Here is a 12017-nt window from a genome sequence, read left to right as displayed (position 1 = left end):
TTCTTTTTCAAGTAACAGCACCTGTCTGAAAGCAATGGAGCGTAAAAGAAACACTCTTGGGGACTGAGTGTCAACACATTTTTACACAATCTGTTACAGCATCTGATTACTTGACACTCCATTCAGTTCAGATGTAAACGTCCCTATTTCTGATGTTATGTAAAAAAAAACAAGGTGACAAAGTATGAAACCCTCTCTGTGTTTGTTTATCCATTTACCTCAGTCACCACTGAATAAAGTTTTTTTGTTAAACTTGAAGGGGGTGATCTTGCTATTTCTGTTTTTTTTTTCCGTTTAATACCAGTATGTAGCATTTACAAATCCAAAATGTGACAGCAACTTAAATCTTTAATTCATTTCAATTAGAAATTAAATGACGTTAAGTGTATTCGCGAGCCACTTTGATTGCATTTAGAAAATATAAATAAATCCAGAATTTGACACCAGCATCACACTCAAAGTTGAGACACACACATGTTTACCGTCGTGTTGCATCACCCGTTTAAATCATTTGGAAACAGGATACTTTTGAAAAAAGTTTTCCAAAAAGGAGCACGTGTCTTGGCGAAGATTTTATTTACTTGACAATCAGTGGCTGTCATCTGCTTTTCCTCTCCAGGATAAACCATTTCTATTGAAACGGACTATAAATATACAAATCTGGACTTCAGCACCAGGAATGGTGACTACAAAACTTGATAAAAGCCATGCAGAAGAATTGTGTGACTGCAGACAGGCCAGTCAAGCACACGTATGAACTCACACTGTAGTAAGTCTGCATTGAGGACTGATACTGTCAGCCATGGACCTGCCAGGAACAGACAACAAAGGTCTGCATGATTCCCTTACACATCTGCATCAGATGTACTTTGTACCTTGACACACCTCCATACCAACACAAGTACAAGTCTTTTCACTGGTTCGTTTCAGAACCAGACACCCATTTTTTTCTTATAGCAGGAAAAAAACATCCACTTCATCTGAGCAGAGAGCACATGTTCAGCATTTTTCTGTCCCTCTGGGATTAGCTCATGCAAGAAACCTCTGAAGCATTTATACACAGTTGGTATGTGGCTTCCTCTCTGGCTAGTACAGTTTCAGGTCATATTTCTGGATGTAGCACTCGACTGCAATGAAGAACAACAACTTTCTGAGCCTCTTCTGAGCCCGTGTGACTACGTGGTTCACTATGAAATGATGGTTTTTCATGGAGAGTTTGCTCCAGGGCTTGAGGATCATGTGCATCTGGCAGTGTTCCTCATCTTTAGACGGTGAAATGTCCCTGAAATTTACCAAAACCCCTGAAATCTTTCCACAGTATTATATCCTGGAGAGGTCCAAATGACAGTTTACATTTTCGGCTCTCATTTTCTTGAAATGATGATGATGAAGAGGTGTACAATGTTCCATTTTTGCTTGGAAGGACTGAACCTTTGATGGAAGCCTGTCCTACGCCCGATACCGATGTCACCACATCCTCACTGATATCCCCAGCAGTCACCAGTTCATCTGCTGAATGATTTCATCTCCAGAATAGCAGAGGTGTCAAAAGTATTCACATTCATTACTCAGGTAGAAGTATAGATACTAGAGTTTAAAAATACTCCTGTACAAGTTGAAGTATCAACTCAAGTTTTTTACTCAAGACAAAAGTATAAAAGTACTGGTTTCAAAACTACTTAAAGTATAAAAGTTAAAGTAATGTAAGGGGGAAAAAAGCCCATAAGGACAAAAGCCATTGAAAATGAATGTATCTTAGTATAATGCAAATATATTAAAGAACCATATATGTGTACTATTGAGCATTAACATGTGTTTCAGAGAGCAGCAGATATGATGACTAGTTGCCTATAAGTATTGTAATGGTGCAAAAAGTCAAACTTCAGAGGCATGTTATCATTTATCCTAACCTTTATTGGAATGTACATCCAAGTTTAGTTGCAGGAATCTGAGGGAACGGATGTAAGAACAAAACTGGACAAGAACATCTGAAACAACCACAACCAAATTCACTCTATCTGGATGGAGCAATTTAACTGGATAGTTTTTATTAAAGGCCCAAATGAAATAGAGTAACGAGGCTGTTTTTAAAATGTAAGGAGTAAAAAGTACAGATAATTGTGTGAAAATGTAAGGAGTAAAAGTAAAAAGTCGTCTGAAAAATAATTACTCCAGTGAAGTATAGATAACCAAAATTTCTACTTAAGTAAGGTAACAAAGTATTTGTACTTCGTTACTTGACACCTCTGCAGAATAGTGCAGTTTTCATATTCTGGGTTCTTCCCACAGCCAACCATTTCAAACAAACATGAATTCACATTAACTTTAGATCATTTCCAGGACATTTTTGTGTATATTTTACCCACTTTTTCACTGCCATGCTGAAAACAGCCTGGTCTGGGAGGGGAATGGTTGACAATACTTTGATGGCCAAATGCAGAATTAAGTAGTGAAACATGTAATGTGTTGAAACATCAATGTAGCATCAAAGTAACCAGCTCTTCCTCTGTTTTTTTGGTGACTATATCGCTCATATGAATTAGATGCTCCCTGCTCCCTATAACATCCATTATCAGTCGCTAAGGTAATAAGCAGATATCTGAATCAAAGATCATCTCAGCCTCGACGTCTCTCCAAAGACTTTGCAATACAAGTCTTGGCAAATCTAAGCCATGCTTCTCGTTATTTATTATTTATTATTAGAGCGAACAAGCTTAAACTTGCTAACCCTTCCAAATAAGCCAGGCTTGTTTATTATTTTTAAAACTGTCCTATAATACATTTTGCATGTAGCTACTGGCTTTTTATTTTCTGAACCAGCAGCGAACTGGCTGGGACATTCACTCCAGGGAAGATTGGACACCTTCCTGAATTTTTCTATTTATGAGAAATACTTTTCTTGAAATTTCTATTTGAAATAGCGTTTTGATCCAGTAAAAAAATGCTTATGTAGAATCAGAAGGACTTGCCTTTGCCTTTAACTAAGTGCAATAATTTCTTTGAGGAATGAGTTGATTAGGAGCCAGCAGACTCCAGTGACCCTGCAAAGGAAAACGGGTATAAATACATTGTATTGTCGGGTGTAAAATATAATAAAGAAACGTCTCGTAATGTGCAGCGTTGTACAGTGATATAAACATCGTATATAAATATAGTCAGATAAAAATCACATTACCGTTCCCGCTGTATGTTTAAACCATGGATGTAAACACTGTGGTTTAGTCAGCTGCGCCCCCTGCAGGTTTGGAGCACTTCCGGTTGTAGTGACCGGCAGTGTTGCCAACTTAGCGACTTTGTCGCTAGATTTAGCGACTTTTCAGACCCCTATAGCGACTTTTTTTCAAAAAAGCGACTAGCGACAAATCTAGCGACTTTTTCTGGTGTTATTGGAGACTTATCTGGTGGGCAGAGCAGAGCAGAGAGGAGACCCTCACCACTCCGTGTCCAGACTGCAAATGAAATGCACTTGCGCAAAGCCGCCGCTGGCTTGCAGAGCGGGATGTAAATGTAAACGTTTCTTTTTTCTTTTGGGTCACTTTGCTGCTCCCAAGCCCGGATAAAGGAGGAGGGTTGGATGTAGAGCTAGCAATTTCACCCTACATAACAATCTTTTGATTAAATTTGCTGTTATAACATTTAACAATACAGGACAAAACTGATGTGTGTAATGTGGATCTAGACAAAGCATTAAAATCATTAAATGTTGTTAATGTTGAAATTATTTTGTACGTTTGTAGTTCTAAACATATTTAGGGTGTTTTTTACTCACTTTTGTCTCTCCCACGACGTTATTCCTCTCTCCTACAGCGTCCATTATAGTTATATGCAAATTGCCAATTATGCAAATTAGGCGATTACGTCATTTAGAGACTTCTAGCGACTTTTGGGACAGCCAATAACTACTTTCCTTACTGAGGAGTTGGCAACACTGGTGACCGGTTATGAAGCATTTTTCTTTTGAAGATGGTTTCTTGTTTTATATCGTTTTGTGCTTTGCATCGTTTCTCTATTTGCAGCGCGTTTGATGATGCTGCATTTGTCTTTGTTTTTTGCAGCACGTTTTTTCATTTGCACCACGTTCCTCTTTTTGTACCTCGTTTTGAGTTTGTGAATTAGAATCGTTTCTGTACTTGTAGCCGTTTTCCTTAACTGAGACGCATTAGGCCGTTGCAGGGTGTTTGGCCCTTGTCGGCCACCGTAGCCAGGGGGAAAACATGACTTTTTTTTAACCCAGCAGTTCAAAGAAGTTTCTAGATTTTTGAGGTTTGTTTTAAACAAGACAATAAAACATGCTGATCATTAGCAGGTTAAGTCAAACATCTCTCTTAGATTTGCAGCATTCCCAGCAGTCTCTTCTGTTTGAACTTAATCAGACAATAACGACCTTTACAAGTTCTGTCTCTGGTCTATTAAATGCTCCGAAACCAGACTGGAGGCTTTTAAAAACAGGACTATCTTTCATAAATGGCATCAGCTGTGCAGAGATGAGATGACCTTTTCCAGAACCACAGATGGAAAGGACAGTTAAGAGATTGACCTATGGTAACTTAAGTCTAAATTAAACATCTTCAGCAGCAGACGAATCATGGCATACTTAAGTGTTTTCAATAGAACTAGAAAGTGGTGAATTATAATAAATGAATAAAAAAATAAAGTAAGATTTGGACATGGAGAATGCTTCCCTTAACAATCTATGAGGGCCAGCGGTTCATGCATGACAGCTGCCTCATCAAGAGAAACCAGCTTTATTTATACAGCGCATTTCAAACACAGATGCAATTCAGAGGGCTTTATTTCAACAAAGGAATACATACGAACATTAGAAACATGCTCGATGTTTCTATCCCAGCTCTCCAGACATGCTAGCTGAACCTCACACATACAAAAGTATGTTGGATATGTTAAGATAAATACTACTCAACCGTGATTCTTTGTTATAACAGGGTCTTTTATTGATACTTGAGAGGCCTATATTAGTTTCTTTCTATCCTACTTTACCATTCAGGCTACTATTTACAACACTAGTGCTATTTTATTAGATTTAAATTAATCAATCAACCGCATTCGATTCACAGAGACGTCTTAAACAAGATCCCTGATGAACACATACATTTCATTCAGTACCTTTACATACACTAACAGAAAGTCAAATTGTTGCCTTAATCTGACCATATTGAATTTTTAAAGGCCATGTATAGACCTTAGCCGGGCTGTAGTCGAACTGAAGCTCTTGAGATGGAGCTTTTGTTGCCCAATAATGCATCCTAATTCAAGTTATTCCGGCATGTATACCAACCCACGCTTAGCCGAGCTAGTGACCGCCCCGGGACTCCTCCTTCTGGAAGTGACGGGACTGTGAAAGCCAGAACATCAACACAGTAGGAGAAGACGAGCAAAAAAGAAGGAACTGGAAGAACACCAACACAAAAGTGCGTGTGGCGTCACCTAGCATTACAGAGTCCAACGCACCTCACTCAATAATCGATTGTCTTCTTGCTCATGTATATTTGGATTTCTCAGAAACTCCAGTTAAATCATTAGTTAGGTTGTTGCCAATAGCTTGATTTAGATGTGCATGTAACCGCACTGAGTGAGGACATGAGAACTTTGATCAGTTTGTGTTTTACAGCACGTACCACACACAGCCCGGATGACTGACTTCACTCATTTCTGGTTTGCTGTGTCCTCCGTCTTATTTTCCAAACTGTTCAGCTCTTGTTCTCTCAACCTCCTTCTCCTCAAGAGCCTCCTTAATGGTGGGTCATGTTTCCAGACGACAGGCCTTTCGTATTTGCCACTGCTGGATCTAGATTTCCAGGTTTTGCAGTGTCTCCATCACAGCTGCTGTCATGTTGGAGGCTGTTTCACTCTGCTCATTCAGAAGCCAGGACGGGTCCTGCTCCTGCTGGAGTTCTTCTGCATGTGGACCAGAACAGCCTTTAGTGTGGAGCTTTACTTGCTGGGATAAGCAGGCTTCACCTTCCTTCTTCCTGGTCTGCTCATCACTGAGAGCTGCTTCCAGGTGGCTGACTTTAATGATGGCATCTGTATGTCACTTACTCGTCTTTTGAAGTTCTCTGTACAGAGGGGCAATCTACTGTTTCAGATGTTTGGAGGTGTGAGCTGTTGTTTCAGAAGTCCTCAAGATGTTTTCTCATTGAAGAACTCTTGTTGGACTTCCAGCTGGGTCAATACTTGGTCCAGCTCAGCCTGAACGTTGCTGGTTTTGTCCTAAAGATGTCTCAGTCTTCTTTCTTTTTTCTCTTTTCAGGACTGATTTCTGCTTGAAGTGTTTTTGAAGTGATCCACTCATCCTCTTAACCTTTTTCATCGAGGCTCTGTTCTACTGTTACATCTCTTTGATTATAACCTCCTTAGCACCTGAAGCTTTATTAAACTCACACTCTGACATCCTGATCAAAGCTCATTGTAGTGATATTGAGGTTCTTACAGAGGTTCTTTCACCAAACCTCACAGCTGATGTCTCCCTCTTCACTTTTTGAGTTTGGAGATGTGTTGAATCACTGAAGATGCAGAATCAGATGTTCATCTCCATACTGTGGAGCTACAGTTGTCATGTATGTTGGGCTGCAGCTACAGGCTGCTTGCAGACAGAAGCTCTCTGGGCTGAGGTTCTCGTGCAGCAGCAGGAACTGTTGTGGGTTCCTGTCCCACAGCCAGGCCAGGCACCGGGACTGAAAGGGTTTCTGCATGCGCTGGTTTATGGTCCGCAGCAGAACCTTCAGCAGCATGTTCAGACATCTTGGAGGGTGAAGTTTGTTGTTCACATATTTCTACAGGCTGCGCTTATGTAACGATCCCAGCAGTGTAAATCAAACATTAGCCACTGGCAGTTCTTTGGGTTTTTTTTAATTTCCTGCAGAGATCAGTGCCATGTTTGCCTTCGCTGAGGACATTCCACCTTCATCCAACATTCCACTTTTTTCCAACTGAGAACTCTGGTGTCAGATTTGTAGGTGCTGATTATCATCCCTTCACACTTGGCTGCAAACCACTCCAGAGAGAGCTGAAGATCAGGGCCTGATGAAGCCAACAGGTCCGTACCATCTGTGAAAAGAAGAAATATCCCGACACCAGTAAACTCAATCATGACAAAGGGCAGCTGTGGCAGAGTCCAACTCCCACATGGAATAAAACTGACTTGCAACCACCAATGTGGACCAAACTCATTCCTAGAACGCCCCCAATAAAATATCCCAAGGTCCTGATCCAGCATCTTGGGATCCAGACAGAAACTCCAGGTTTCCTCCTGAATTCCAGCTTCAATAACCTTGAAAGTATGTAAGTATGTGTGTATGTACATACGTACGTACATACGGATCAACGGATGGATAAGAGTCTGGATATTTAATTTCCAAACTGTGACAAAGTATGACAAATATTTTCTAAATTAAAAATGAGGAAGGGCGTCATTTCTTCGAGTATTTCTCTTGAAAAGACGCACAACCCAAAACAAGTTGAGCTGTTTATGTTGCTTTGACTGAAAGAATGTAAACGGGCTCTTTCCCTCTCCTATTCATCAGTGTATCCCAGGATGCTTCTGATGCGTAGATTATAATCAACTTCTGCACAATGTCCTTTGCATTTTCCCTTTTTATTTTCTTTTTCAGGCACAGCCATATCAGGCCTATCACAACTATCATCACAACTATGTCAGACTGACTGGCACCCACTGAATACTTCATCTCATTCTTACCATAGAATGTTGCAGATATTGCATAAAAAAACCTTGAAAGCCCATTTCACATTTGGCCCATGATTGTCTGCTTGCAACAATAAGCACAATTGACTAGGATAGTAAACAGGCCTGGTTCCTTTTCTTTTGTGGATCATTTCAAACAGCTGACCGTTGAAGGCTGAAGTATTGCTCAAAAGTCACTCAGTAAAACCTGTGCATGTTGTTACGTAAGGCTCTGGGAGAAAGAGAGGGGCTCCAGCCCGGGATGTTTGTAGCTACAAGGGAAAATCTGCAAACTAATTACTCGATCCAAATAGATGCCCTCATTAGAAGTGAATGAACAAGGAGGGTCTTGAATTGTTTTTTACATAAGAGAATCCGACATCAAAGCATACGCTGCAGCATAGATTTCCTGTTCTAAATGTCAACATTAACATTTTCCAAGTTTCCAAGAATTCACATTATTTTGCGAGTGCTTTGAGGCTACACGAGACTGCGGAGGGAATTCCAACCTAATTTGGTTACTCTCAGCTTGTTAAAGGAATGATGAATGGTTTACATTTAACTCTGACCTGATTAAAGTTTTCTAATACTCATGTGATATGTATTCATGTCTTGAAGCACAGATCTAACCAATTACTATGTAAACACAATTTTAAAAACAATGCCCTTCATGGAAGTATAATATTGTCCTTCAAGGAAAATTGTTATTTTGAACCAGGCCTTAAATATGTTTATTTCCGCTCTAAGGATGGACATTTTAACACAAGTCAGCGGACATTGGCTTGGTTTTGAGGCCTTTAGCGGTCGGTCGAGGAACGGCAACAAATCTTAGTTCCACATGAGCGTCAGTACCTGTTAGCCTGTTATATATATATATATATATATATATATATATATATATATATATATATATATATATATATATATATATATATATATATATATATATATATATCCTTTATTTAACCAGGTAAAAAAAACTCATTGAGATTAAAACCTTTTCAAGAGTGACCTGGCCAAAATGTCAGCATAAAAACAATACAACAATACAAACAAACACAGACAGTCAGTCACACATTCCGGGGAAACAATAGTAAAACAATAGTAAAATTTACACAACGGGTCAGTCACAAGAACCGAGAGAGAGCTAATTTCTCTGTCTTTTAAAATGCATTTGAATTTACCCAAGGATACTAGATCAACCAATTTCAAGTCCTTCTGCGCATCATTCCAGGTTGATGGGGCAGAAAACTTTACAGCCTTTTTACCCAGTTCAGTTCTGGCTCTCGGGACCTGCATTTGAATAAAATTCTGTGAGCGCAGGTTCATAATGGCTGACGTTTCTACACATTTGCACGCACAAATATGTAGGGAGACGTCCCAAAATGGATTTATAAATAAAAATCAGCCAGTGGGAGAGTCTACGTACAGGCAAAGAAGGACAATTGGCAGCGGCAACAAAAAACAGTGATGTACCTGATAGCTGCAGCCGGTGAAAAAACGCAAAGCACAATGATACACAGTATCTAATTTCTTTAAATACTGCTCAGGAGCGTTCTTAAAAAGCAGATCGCCATAGTCCAACAAGGGTAAAAAAGTGGTTGTGATCAAATGTTTCCGGACCCGAAATGAAAAACATGATTTGTTCCTAAAAAAGAAACCTAATTTTAGTTTCAGCTTAGAAACAAGGTTATCAATATGAGATTTAAAAGACAAGTTGTCATCAATAAGAATGCCTAGATATTTATAAGAACTGACCAATTCAATTTCAGTCCCCTGAACAGTTAACAACCTTGGAAGGTGAGATGGAAGCTGCTTGCCATTTGAAAAAAGCATGGTCTTCGTTCGTTCGTTCGTTCGGTCTGTTAGCTCAGATCTGACATCATCAAGAACACAAACCTACAACTGCAGAAAGAGAGATGTGTCCTCATGTCCTCCAAAGTACGTTCTTCCAGCTCGTACTTACTGAACAAGTACGGCCTTCTCAAGAAGGCAAGTCCGTACTTCCCTTCTTGATGATTGAGAAATGGCCGATATTGACGGGTGAAGATCCAGGACAGAAGGGAACAAGGGGACTCAAACTGGAACTTCAGTAACCAAGACATGGACTTTCAGATTAAAACAGGAACTAAAATAGAAAATAAAGGACACCCAAGACAGACAGGAGGAGAAATTAAACCCCTAACACAAAACCCCCTAAACCATGACAGGAATGGGGGTGAGTAGTTGACGTCACCCCTTAAAACCAGCTGCTATGAACACAGCTGTAACGGAGAGCAGTTTCACTGTATCACTGTGGTGTTTTGAACAAAGCATGTTATAAACATTTCATTAAGACCGGAGGGAATTGGGGTGTGGTGGTAATGCTGCTGGGGTCTGGTGGTGGAGCTAGTGACTGACATGTTTTGAAAATGGCGGGCATGACGAGAAAAATCCTGTAAAAAATATCTGTAATATGTTTCTTTTTTTCCTGTAAAGTTGGACATTTTAAAGATTAGGTAAATGGAGAATGACTGGCTTTTGGTCAGTTGTGGAACTGCAACGAAATTCATTTCTGCATGAGACCCAATGCGAGAAAGAGATGGTCGGCCTTCCTGTGCCGAGCACCAAGAAGAGAACTGGAGTAGTTTTCCAAGATCCAAATAATATTATTGCAAAGTCATACATGTTTCCACCCAGTTTTGAACAGGGGACCTTTCGCGTGTTAGGTGAACATGATAACCACTACACTACGGAAACTTGCATGCTTTCAAAATGGCGGGCGTAATGAAAAAAATCCTATCTTCAAATCCAACTGATTACTTTTTTTATCCTCATTTTTTAAAAACATTTTGATGCAATGCATTTTCATCAACAGTCAGTGCAGTATGTTCATACATCCACTTTCTTGTTTGCAAAAAGCTCTGGATATATTCCAGTTAATCTCTCACAAGTCTTAAGTAGCAGAGGATGGTTTCGATCCATCGACCTCTGGGTTATGGGCCCAGCACGCTTCCGCTGCGCCACTCTGCTGTTTAACCAGGATGTGACTCCGCCACACAGTCCGTGACTTTGGGGGAGGGCGTCACTCCTTTCAAATCTTCTGACAGTGTCAAAAATCCTACAACTCTGTCAACTAACTAATCAGCTTAAATGACACCATGTGACCCAGCACAATTCTCTCAGATATGAATGAAGCAGATCTCTTCTAAGACTGATTTCTTTCTGATTAAAATTGATCAGTGTGTTAAAGAAGGGTATAATATGTCTTTAACACCACAGCACAGTAACTGGAACATTATGCACTACATGCATGGGCGCAATTTCCACTGGGGACAGGGGGGACATGTCCCCCCCACTTTTCAAAATCAGATTTTTGTCCCCCCCACTTTTTACAGTTTAAAAACTAACGGTATGCTTAGCTTGTAATTGCAAATCATCAAGACACCCTGTGCGAAGGTACTGACGGCCCCGCAGCCCCGCTCCCCCTCCCTCCTCCTTCCTCCCCTCTCCCCTCAGTGCTGCTCAAGGCTGATTTATGGTTCTGCGTTAAATCTACGCAGGGCATACAGCATAGGGTACGCGGCGACGCGCAACGTACAGTGCACGTAGGTTCTGCGTCGATTTAACGCGGAACCATAAATCAGCCTTCACAGACAGACAGCCAGGACGCGGCGCAGAAATGAAGAGGAGCCGGCAGCTCAGTTTAAAATCCATTTTTGCAGCGGGACAAAAGCAGCAGCACTGATGTGTAGCAGGTAGGCTGTGCAGAGATGAGTAGCCAAATATTACTCAACGTTACTTTATACACTATTGTTGCTAGCTAGCTAAGATGTAGACTGTGAGTGAGTGAGAGAAAGAGAACCAACACTATAATACCCCCCCCCCCTCTCTCTCTCTCACACACACACACACACACACACACACACACACACACACACACACACACACACACACACACACACACACACACACACACACAGAGCTTGAAGGTGACAACAAACTGCCAGGAAAAGGCTATTAGTATTGTTACTTTAGAACAATATTACTCCAAGTGAAAAGTACTTTGCATTAAAACTACTCTTAAAAGAACAATTTATCCAAAACCTTGATTTGATTTGATTTATTTTATTTTTGTACATGTAAAAAAAAAGAAGAAACAACACTTCGTGAGAAGTTTAAGAGAACAAAACAAAACAAGGAATTTCATCCTTCAAAACTTGATAAATTGATTTACATGTGACAAAAAAGGAGTAGGAAGAAGTGTAAACTTAAATAGGAAGAAGTGTAACTTAAACCTTACTCAAGCAAATGTAACTGAGTACTACCCGGCCAC

At 40.2% G+C, this 12017-nt stretch overlaps 1 non-coding gene across 1 annotated transcript; it reads right to left on the bottom strand.

The window, feature by feature from the left end:
* Positions 1-10642: 10642 nt before the first annotated feature.
* Positions 10643-10714, bottom strand: trnam-cau (transfer RNA methionine (anticodon CAU)). Its single transcript has one exon. It is a non-coding gene; the product is annotated as a tRNA-Met (tRNA).
* Between the last annotated feature and the right edge of the window lie 1303 nt (positions 10715-12017).

The sequence above is a fragment of the Cololabis saira genome, chromosome 13, assembly GCF_033807715.1.
Source record: "Cololabis saira isolate AMF1-May2022 chromosome 13, fColSai1.1, whole genome shotgun sequence".
Taxonomy (NCBI): Eukaryota; Metazoa; Chordata; class Actinopteri; order Beloniformes; family Belonidae; genus Cololabis; species Cololabis saira.
The sequence above is the reverse complement of the archived record's forward strand: the minus strand, read 5'-3'. Positions and strand labels throughout refer to the sequence as shown.